The sequence below is a fragment of the Wolffia australiana genome, chromosome 8, assembly GCF_029677425.1.
Source record: "Wolffia australiana isolate 7733 chromosome 8, ASM2967742v1".
Taxonomy (NCBI): domain Eukaryota; kingdom Viridiplantae; phylum Streptophyta; class Magnoliopsida; order Alismatales; family Araceae; genus Wolffia; species Wolffia australiana.
This window is the reverse complement of record NC_135842.1, coordinates 1,786,881-1,798,507: the sequence shown is the minus strand read 5'-3', so window position 1 is coordinate 1,798,507 and position 11,627 is coordinate 1,786,881.

The following is an 11,627-nucleotide window of genomic DNA, read 5'->3' as shown; positions in this document are numbered from 1 at the left end:
TTGTGATTATTTGTGTATCTGGTGGGTGTAGGTTTGTCTCGGGTGTGGGGGTATCCGGAGGAAGGAAGGGCGTGCCCTGATTCGTGGGTTGGGGATTGAGGGTGGCCCAGTGGGCAAGTCTAGTAGCGATGGAGAAGCATCTAAGAGCTAGGGACTCTCCCTCCCTCTCTCTCTCGTTCTCCCTTTCTCCCTCTCTCTCTGTTTCTCTCCTTCTCCTTATCACTCTCTCTCTCCCCCTGCCTCTCTCGCTCTCCCTTTCTCCCTCTCTCTCTGTCTCTCCCTCTCCCTATCACACACTCTCTCTCTTTCCCTTACTCTCTCTCCCTCTCTTTCTCTCTGTCTCTCTTCCTCTCCCTATCACTCCGTCTCCCTCTCTCCGTCTCTCTCCCTCTCCCTATCACTCTCTCTCTCTTTCCCTTACTCTCTCTCCCTCTCTTTCTCTCTGCCTCTCTCCTTCTCCCTCCCTCTCTCTCTCTCTCCCTTTCTCTTTTTCTCTCTCCATCTCTTTCTCTCTGCCTCTCCCCGTCTCTCCCTCTCCCTCTTTCTCTCTCCTTATCTCTCCCTCTTTATCTAAAATCTACGGATTCTCTCTCTCTTCTCTCTCCCTCTCTCTCTCTTCTTTCTCTCCCGTTCTCTCCCTCTCTCCCTCTCTATCCCTGCCTTTCTATCTGTCTCTCTCTCCCTTTCTCTATCTGTCACTCTCTTTCCTTTTTTTTCTCTCTCTCTCCCTCTCTTTCTCTCTGTTTCTCTACCTCTCTCTCTGTCTCTCTACCTCTCCCTCTCTCTTTCTCTCTCCCACTCCCTCTCTCTGTCTCTCTCCCTCTCTGTCTCTCTCCCTCCCTCTCTCCCTCTCTCTGTCTCTCTACCTCTCCCTCTCTCTGTCTCTCTCCCTCTCCCCCTCTTTCTCTCTATGTCTCTCTCTCCCTCTCTCTGTCTCTCTCCCTCTCCCTCTCTCTGTCTGTCTCCCTATCCTCTCTGTCTCTCGCCCTCTCTCGCTCTCTCATTCTCTTTCTCTGTCTCTCTACCTCTCCCTCTCTCTGTCTCTCTCCCTCTCCCTCTCTCTCTCTCTGTCTCTCTACCTCTCCCTCTCTCTGGCTCTCTCCCTCTCCCTCTCTTTCTCTCTGTCTCTCTCCCTCTCCCTCTCTCTGGCTCTCTCCCTCTCCCTCTCTTTCTCTCTCTCTCTCTACCTCTCCCTATCTCTGTCTCTTTCCCTCCCCCTCTCTACCTCTCCCTATCTCTGTCTCTTTCCCTCCCCCTCTCTTCCTCTCTATCTCTGTCTCTTTCCCTCTCCCTCTCTTCCTCTCTATCTCTGTATCTTTTCCTCTCTCTGTCTCTCTCTCCCTTTCTATCTCTCAACTTTTTCCCTCTCTCTCCCTCTCTCTCTCTCTCCCTCTCTCAATCTCTCTCCCTCTTTCTCTCTGTCTGTCTCTCTGTCTCTCTCCCTCTCCATCTATTTCTCTGTCTCTCTCTCTCCCTCTCTCTGTTTCTCACCCTCTCCCTATCTTTCTCTCTCTCTCTCTCTCTGTTTCTCTCCCTCTCCCTCTCTCTGTTTCTCTCCCTCTCCCTCTCCCTCTCCCTCTCTCTCTCTCTATGTCTCTCTCCCTCTCCTTCAAATGAGGGTAGAATTTTCTTCAGTTCTTTTTCCTCTCACACACAATCTCTATACAAAGAGAGACGATGAATAATAAATATAACCTTCGAGCTTTGCCTCCAATAGTAAGATTAACTCGATGTTTCTACTCTGATTATAGTAAGATTTATTCTCATGTATATGTTGCAAAATACCTGGCTTTGCAGGAACATAGAAGTCCTTGTGAGAGTTATTTACTCAATAGTGCTTGTAGGTTGGAATAGATCCTGCTAAAATCAGTGAAAATTTCTAGGTACTTTTTCATTCGAGAAATATTCTTAGATTGTTTACCATCTTATCAACACATCATATCCTTCCGACCCTATCTAGATTGTATTCATCATCAAAACATGATCAACACATTTCTGATCATTCTAATATTCTATATGTTTTTCTCATCCACTACGGTCTTATTTCTATCACATTTTTTTCACTTTTACAAAATGAAGCATTCATATTTGTTAAATGATTTTCTATGTGGATCTAACTTATTCATCATGATACTTTGGATAAGACATAAATTTTATTACATGAGTATAATTAAAAATAAAATTTTGCTTATTCAACATCATTTACTATTTATCCACTGCCCCGAAGCATTGTTTTTAATGCCCCATGTAAAATTTCTTGGCAAGTTACAATAGGTAAGGGTTAACCCCATTGGCAATAATGTTTTTTGTGAAATGAATGTGAAAATTTTTGTAAATACAAGATAGCAAAAATATTTTAAAAACAAATATATCAAAATAAATATGAATACAAATTAACTAACAGAGATAATTTAAAAAATAAAAACAATTGAGGTTAAATGTGTGATAGATTCTTATAAATTTATCTTCAGGTTATTCAGTCCAAACATAGAAGTTTTTGGTATCTAAAAATTATGGACAATCATCTTTAGATTATATTTAAATATTTAGAGTTATTTAATAAACTTAGAAGTTACTCAATAGATATTTGAACTAAATCTAGCTACTAAGTCTACCAACTGTGAATCAAGTTTTGAAGTCAGGACAAAAGAAACAAGCAGTAGTAAAAAAATAAACAACGAAGAGTTTTAAATAACTTGGAAGAGAGTAAATATTTAATTATGTCTTATCCCATTTTGGAATTCAGTGTGGCTCATGGGAGAAGCTTCTCATAAATTTTAAGAATCAAGGTCTTCATATTTATAAGATATCTTTAAGAAGTTATCATAAAAAATTAGCAATCTCACATCTTTTAAGAATAAAATTTAAAACCTGACAAATAACAAAACATGTTTTCTCGAGATAAAAGATAGCCTGCATAGTTTCAAGTTATTACAGAAATAATAGCATGCAATGCAACATAAATCATGGAATAATTTCCTTTCTAATAGTGCTCCAAACTATTGCTAAAATACCAATGTAAATTGATTTTATTAATGCTTTTTGCATCAATTTTTAAACGAATATCGCTAATATAAAATAGATAAATTCTTGGTATCTCTGGTAAAATTATTATGCATTTAATTTGCACAATTTTATACTTCACGATGCACACAATAGATCTTAGTATATGGCACAAAATTTTCTAATAATATTAATAATTGCACTTGTATCCAGGGATGCTTATTTAATATTTCAATTGATTACCCATGAATAATTGAATCAAAATTTTTGCTTTATAAACATGTATTTATTTGAGAAATTCTGGCCCTCAAAATTTAACTTGGATATATTAAGACAACGAATTATTTCATGTAAAAGATATAATAAGTGACCCTTGGTTTTCTATGAGAAAAGACGAAAATTTATTTTCAAATACTCTCCACATATGCTTTCAATGAATTAACAAAGTAATTTCATTTCATTTTCACCTGTTATATTTTTACCTAAAAATTAATTTTCATCTTTTAAGATAAGTTATTGATAATTCATTAAAATATTCATCTTTTCACATGTGACGAGAAGTTAAAAACTATACAATTATGATTCCCTACATATTTATTTATAAATCATTTTCGAAAATGTCAAAAGGCAATTTGAGAATACCATTGATTATCTAAACGTGCACAAATAAATAAACAGTAAATGATTTCTCTAAACGCCCCATCAATATTTCCCCCAGAGTTTAACCTTGTTATACATCTCAATTCCATTAAAGCGGGTGAATCATAACCTTTTATATCCTTCTCATGTAGTTTATGCCTCTTCTATGATATTCTACCCTTAAATTGAATCTTCTCCAGAATGCACACTAATCTTGACTCAATTTCTTAGATTCCTGCTTATTCTAATTATCATTTCCCCTGGCTTTGTTGAATATTGAAGCATAAAGCATTTGAATTGAACTCCAAATTATCCTGGTGAATTCTAAACATTAATTTTTTTGCAATAAAGTCCTAAATATACTGATAAACTCTTGTTTGTTACGGTTTGACTCGGTCAAATCATTTCAACCATGGGAAAATTTCCAAAACGTCTCAGCATTTTAAAAAATGAGTAATTAAATGAAATACGTAAATTTAATAAAAATACAATGGCATGGTCAAGAATATTCCCATGTCCGATCAGACATACAACCATTTACAGCGCTGATCATCAAGGTCATGTCTCAGTTAATCGTTTGTTTTCTTGGGTTGTATTTGTTTCAGAATATTACTTCCCTTAGCACATGCACAAGGTTTTTATGCCTAAAATATTGTCAGGGGACAATGAAAGTGAGTCTCTAGAGAATGAGAGTACCCATGATAGAATTGGGATTTAATATGAATCTGTATAAATTTTTGTGTAATATTATATATCTTCCTTAGGTTTATATTTAGTTAGTAGGAGTCTACTTGTTAAGTACCCATAAAATTTTAGATATCTAAAATAAACCCTTTTAAAAAATTTAAACACTACATAAAAATAAAATTTTAGCACAAAATTATGGAATGAATTTTTTATCATCATACAATTTTATGCTAATTTAAATCAGTACACTTTATAAGTTTTTTACATTTTCTTTAACTTGATAATTAACTTCAATTGCTAAATATTTTATTTACTCTATATAAAATTCCATATAAAATGGGTCTAACTTATAGTTGTTACTTCATTATAGATATAGATCACATCCAACCTACAATCAAAGTGCTATTACACTTTACATTGGAGTGACCCCGTTTACAACCTATCAAACTTAGAGGCACAATATATATGAATTGATAAATGCAAGTCAAATGAGGAATGTTCAGGGAAACACATACATGGGTGTATCCATAAAACATTTACAGTAGTTTTATTATAATATTGAAACTTATGATCTTACTAAATCCACAAGATATTTTCCCTTAATACCTTAATACGTGATTTTTACCATATAGTACAATAACATTTTATGATAATGTATAACACGTATATGTTCATTCATAAAAAATGATCCAGTACAGAAATGTGCCTTTTCTTTCATTTCTTCTAATTTTTTTTATTTTATCATCTTATTATGATACCAAAATATGGATTTACATTATATAATAGTATCAACACTACTGATAGCATGCCTAAATATCTAAGGAATTTTACAATTTGATATTTATACAACTAAATATTTAGAATGTGATTAATTTTTCTTGATATGGTTTCTGTTTTTTTGGAAATTTTTTATTTGTATAAAAGGCTATAACATTTAAAAGACTTCACATTTTAAAACCGAAATTTGTAGAACTCTAAATTTTTTTCACAAATTTTGATGGTATAACTATATTTATTATTTTGTCTTAATTTATTCACTATTATCATACTTATAGTATTTTGATTGTAATTCCCTCATGCATTGATTTTTTTAAAATTAAAATATTATTCTTGGTTTTTGGATATTTTGTCTCTTTTAAGGGTGTTTAAATATATATGATCATTTCATAGTGATGGTGATAACTTCAGTTATATTTTATCAACCTATTATTGAGAAATATAATATTTTTTCTAAATTTTATTTTACTTATTCATGTTTTTAGTGATAACTAAATACATCCAGAACTAAATAATATTTACAAATCTTACTCATAAAAAATGATTATATATATATCAATGATCTTAGTATGTTTTTCAAGCTTTAATTGATATTTATGACAATTGTCTATCTCTATACATTATATTGAATTGTGATGTTCATTTTCTGATATACATATCTCCATCACAATTCCCTCTTTTAAATCCCCATATTGAAATAAAGGTCATGCTATTATTTTTTAAAAAAATGCTTAAATGGTTATTTTTTCAGTATTGAAGCACAATAAATATCACGCTTCGTTTATTTCCCAATTCATATATACCAGTTAATCAGGTTCAATTCATTAAAAACATAATTAACATGTGGTTAAACCTATAAAAATATTCACAGCATATCTTGAAACCAGTAATATTCAAAAATATCCTACCCCAGGTTGAGAATACATGATGAGTAGGCTAGTTGACCTGCTCTCAACTTGGATGTAGGTTCAAATTGAATAGGCCAAATAACATTTTACCGAAATTGTCAGTTTTAAAAATATAAACTTTAAAATACCAACTGAAGCCTAATCTTTCTCTCTCTCTCTCTCTCTCTCTCTATATATATATATATATATATATATATATATTATATCACCTTTTTTTAACTAGACCATTCATTATTGGCTCAGTTACAGAATACTTATGTTAGTCTCAGTAATCTATCTTTATGTAAAAAGTATTCTATGTATCTGATTCCACGGTCTATTTGAAGTACATGACAAAAATTTGATTACAGTTTTTGTCCCCCCGTTGTGGACTGACATTCACAGTCCATCCAAATATGTCAAAAAATTCAGTTGGACCATGGTATTACCTAGTATAAAGGAAACCATTATGAATATATATATATATATATATATATGTGTGTGTGTGTGTGTTGTTTAAATTTTATTTGATATTGTGTTTTAATATACATCACCTTAGTTTATTTATATTTAATGTATAAAATTTAAAATAGCATAAAAGTAACCATTTTAACTTAAGGAGAAATATGTATAATTGAAAAATGAGCTTATTGACATGTCTAGTTCATGCACCTGAACTGAGCCTCTATTCAAGCCAACTGGCCCTTCAAACAACATTCTTAGATGGATCTAATGAATTTTCCCATTGGTTGAGTGAACCATTTCAACCATTGATCAACTCAACCTTTGAACCATGAAAACCATTGTGGGGTAGATGTTAAAGAGAGATTAAATAAATGGAACTCATCTTCACTGAGATAGGGAAGAACCTATTTTGATAAAAATTCAAATGTATAAAACTGCGAAAATTTTCACCTTAATTCTTAGCGTTGAAAGTGAGACACATCAATTAGCAATGAAAAAAATTCAACTTGACCAGAATTCATTGATGAGTAAAATATCATGAATGATGATCATAAATTTATTATAAGTTATATTAATAAAAAATATTTTAAGATACATGAATGATAGTTTTTTATATTATCATTTACCGATTTGTATGGATCAATTCATTGAACTCTTTCTACTAAACATCACCCACTATCTATCGTTGGTGTATCAACACTGATAGATATTAGATTGGCCATACTCTTTATGTGAGTGTGACTAGAAAGTGTTAATCCTATCTGGATACTTCGATGTCCTTATTTTGTGATCTCTGTATGGTGATCTCATAATAATTCAATGAGTCAATTTTATTCATGGAATTCTTCATAAGCATTGATAAGCTGAATTTTGGGTGATTAAGATGCCTTAATTACTGTCATTGTACAATTCAGATTATGCAATTCAATTTATAAATTGCATAATCTGGGATGTTGAATATGATTAGTGGATTTTGAGCTGAATTTGGGAGAGGAATATAGAGGAGATAATAGGATGAGTGATTCCTATCTGGATTTCTTGATCTTGTCAAGAAGATCCAGAACCTCAGGGTAGGGGAAAATAAACGAGGATTGTATTTGTGAGATATCTATTTACGCTTCTTGATATTGAAATCAAGATCAAGAAATCAGAAATAGAGTAGGGCATAAGATAATTTAAGTAGGAATGATAATCTATATAGGAGCTGATTCAATTTTCTCAAGAGTTTTTAGGAGCTGTCTAATTTTTAAACTACAAGGAAATGAAATCTATCTAATTTCTAGTTAGTTTTTGTTTTCAGAGCTCAATATTCATCTCAAACAAAATCAGATTCAACTCCTAGAAAGGGCCAGAACATTTCGCCCAAGCCAAGGCGATTTAGAAGAATACAATCTAGAATTCAAGACCAGAAAATGCAATGAAATAAACTCAGAACATTTTTTGATCCAAGAACTCCCTCCTCTGTCTACTCAGCTGTGGATGGAAGACTCCACAATGGTTTCAGAGAGAGAAAAAAGGGTTTAAGTACCTTGGGTGAAGGGGTAAAGTCAATTTCCCTTTTGCCCTTGGTCATCCCCTTCATTACAAGAGTTATAGAAATTTTATGGTAATTTCCACTGTTGGATTGAAATTAGATGAAAGGAAAAAACCACCACCAAAATTTGAGCTTGATCCAACGATAGAGTTGTGAGATATGAGGTTTTGAAGTGGGCTAAGTCTCCGCATTTTATCATTTTCTCTCTCCTCCACCTCCTCGTGTTCTGTGCTCGTTTTGGCTCTCCTTTCTCCAAATTTTCCCTCCAAAATTGTCCAATCTCCTGCTGAAACCTGTCATCTAAAATATTTACACCCAAATAAGCCTTTTGACAAATATATAAATATATTCTGATAACAAATCACAAAAAGTTCTGGAAGAATACCCAAAGAAAATCAGAAAAATCATACACTCACCAAATTAAATTCATTTTGATTTAGTGGTCAATAAGTGGTTCTAATGCAGATAAATGATAATTCCATATGAGAATATGCATTTATATCACTTGAATACCCCCAGATAACACACATTTATAGCATTTTACCAGTGAATTTGTGTGTTATCAAGCATCACATGTGCATTAAATTGAATATGTTGTATTAATGACCACATAATGAGATACATAATTTGTGATTGGCGTGTGGGCCATATATACTTTCATCATAAGTGAATTATGATGATATTACAATACACTGATCACTAGTGTTTAAACATGAGTTCCAAATATTCCTATTTAAGGAATAGAACATCAAATTATATGGATATAATATCACTATCTTATCCCACCCATCTGATGAGAATGATAGATCACGTAGCCACTAATAGGAAGACATAAATATGGTTTATATATTCCAGGGAAATTGATAACACCTTCATTGTTCAGTCAATATCATGAAATTTTCATGTTTGGTCACATAAAAATGATTATATCTGCATGTTATCAAGCCTAAAATGATTGAATTTATTTTCAGAATTATATACTGATTCTTGTAGATTTTGGTTACTTTTTAGATTTTCTAGACACTAAATTCATGGAGATATTTCTTTTTTCACTCAGAATATATAGTTATATTTTCTGGATTATATTTTATTTATGGGAATCATTTATAGATTTTTGGACTTACTTCTGCCTTGACATGTATTGTGATGTAATACACTGTCGTCCGGGATGGAATGGCACGTATTACACCACAGGGAAACAACAATGGGATGATGCCTTGAACGAGATGATGCAATTTTAAGAAATCGAACGACAAGTAAGAAGAACGAACTAACAAACTCTAACGTTTAATTAAATTGGCGAAGGTCGATAAAGTCAAAATTGACTTCCCAACGTCACTTTGGACCAAATTTGACACGTAATGTGAGGGGTAAATTTATTACCCGTCAGCGTCCAATCCTTCTAAGTTACGAGTAATGCTTTACCAACAAGGAATAAACCTATCTCTCGCTGAATTGGATTATATCCAGTTCATCGGGGAAATTCCTATCTCTCGAGGCACAAAGTATGTTCGACAGTACTGTAAGGAAATAAGAGCGGCGACTAAGGAAGAACGACGTCATGGCAGAATCGAGTGATCAAACCTGGGCTACGGCAGCACACCGGCAGGGCGTGGTCGTGACAGGAAGCGCTCTTATTCGGGCGTGAAGCTGGATAATGGCGATGCAGTTTGATGTCGTGGCTGGCCGCGAGGTACAGGCGGCTAGGCACGCGCGGGTGCAGCGGTGCGCGTGCGCACGAGTTGGCGGCGGTCATCCTACTTAATAAATATTTATATCATAAAAGTTATTGATCTGTCTATCCACCTTCTCATCTCATCATTGCCATTTCACATCATCTTTCTTAATCTTAATTCTTGTTCATTATATCAACATCACTATATCTTATTTCTCATTTCAATATTCTTTATATACTTATAAATAATATCCATAATCTTCCTACCTTATCATTTTCCTCACCTTTCAGTCCAATATTTTACAGATATTCCATCTCATCTCTTAAATCACCATTTAAAGGTATTAAAATTTATTCACAGTTACCTATGGAGATGATCCATAACCATCACCAAATTATACATATTTATATTGTGTTTATAAAATTTATTTATTGAACTACAAAAAATCAAAAACATAAATTAAAATCTATCTTCTAGTTTATTAAAAATAATTTACCAAATTGATGCATAGGAATGCCTGAAGGGTATCATACTTCAATCTCAATCATGTTGATTCATATCACTATCGCATGAGAAGTCCTTAGACTTGAGACACCAAATACATCTTTTGGATGGAATTTTATCTTTTAAATGTGACCTATGAGTTAATCTTTTAACTGGATATAAGATTCCCAAAATGTTAAAACTAGATCCAGCGACATATATATGTATGTGATTTTGTGGATAAAATGTGATCATCGATCATAAATATAAGATGATCTTGATTAAAGATGACGCTGATGTCAAAACTCTTTCTAGGTATTCTTTGATGATTTTTTCATGGATGACCAATTAAGGTTGGACAGTTATCATACCCTAAGTCATTGTGGAAATCTCATGTGGATGAATGATTATAAATAATATCTGATGATGGTAATGCTCCATAAAAGAGTTGACATATTTCTTTGGGAGTTTTAAAGCATGGTGTAGCTTGGCACCGCATTGGCTGGCAACTCATTGGGTTATTAGAGTTATTGAGTTATTTGAGTTATTTACTTGAATGGTATGTGTGCCTAAAGGGTTACAGGCTAGAGGTTTATTGGATGGTGAAGGATGTATTTATATTGCAGCGGTTCCAAATTAAATATAAAATGAAAGATAAATTTTAAAGATATCTATGAAAGTCTCAGTTGCACACTCCTTCCTCTCTCTTAAAGGGCCATACATTTTTATTGTGAAAGCCACACTGTGAGAAGATTGGCTCAGATATCTCGAGGTGCAAACATCTAGAAGTTAGATGTCTGAACCACCCAAAGAGACACAATCAAGGAACCTAGCCGTTGCAGTTTTGACTCTGCGCTAGGTGATAATATGGTCAATATGTTTCTGATTTTTCCATATGATCTGTCTTTGATTTGTTTTATTATGCAGGGCCAATTATTTTTGTATCATCGATCAAGCCCAAAGAATTCAACACATCCAAATATCACAAAAATAGCTGGACATTGGAGTGGCAGATAGATCTGTTAAAGATTATAAAATGAACTTTAGGGAGGTCCAAAAAATACCAATCATGAGTGAAGTTCAATTTTTAAAAAATATTAAAATTTTCAAAACAATTAAAATATAAATTTCTAAAAATGTCAAAACTGAAGCCAGAAAAAAGTCAAGATATTTAATATCATCAAAATTTTAAACACATTGATTGGCTTTATAAGAAAACATGTAGAAATTAAGAAAATTGAAAACACACTTAAAATTATAATTATTGCAGTTTACAAAAAGATAGTGTTTGTATCTTAATAATTTACTTGACTTTCTCTCTCAAAATGATACCTGTATTACAGCTGGAAGATCTTCCATGACCAGAAATTGGTTTCATGGGTAAAACCAAGGTTCATTAATTAAGGATAACACATCACCCAAAGTTGTATTGAGTGTTTTTGATGTAACACATAACGGCCGGGATCGAGCAGCACG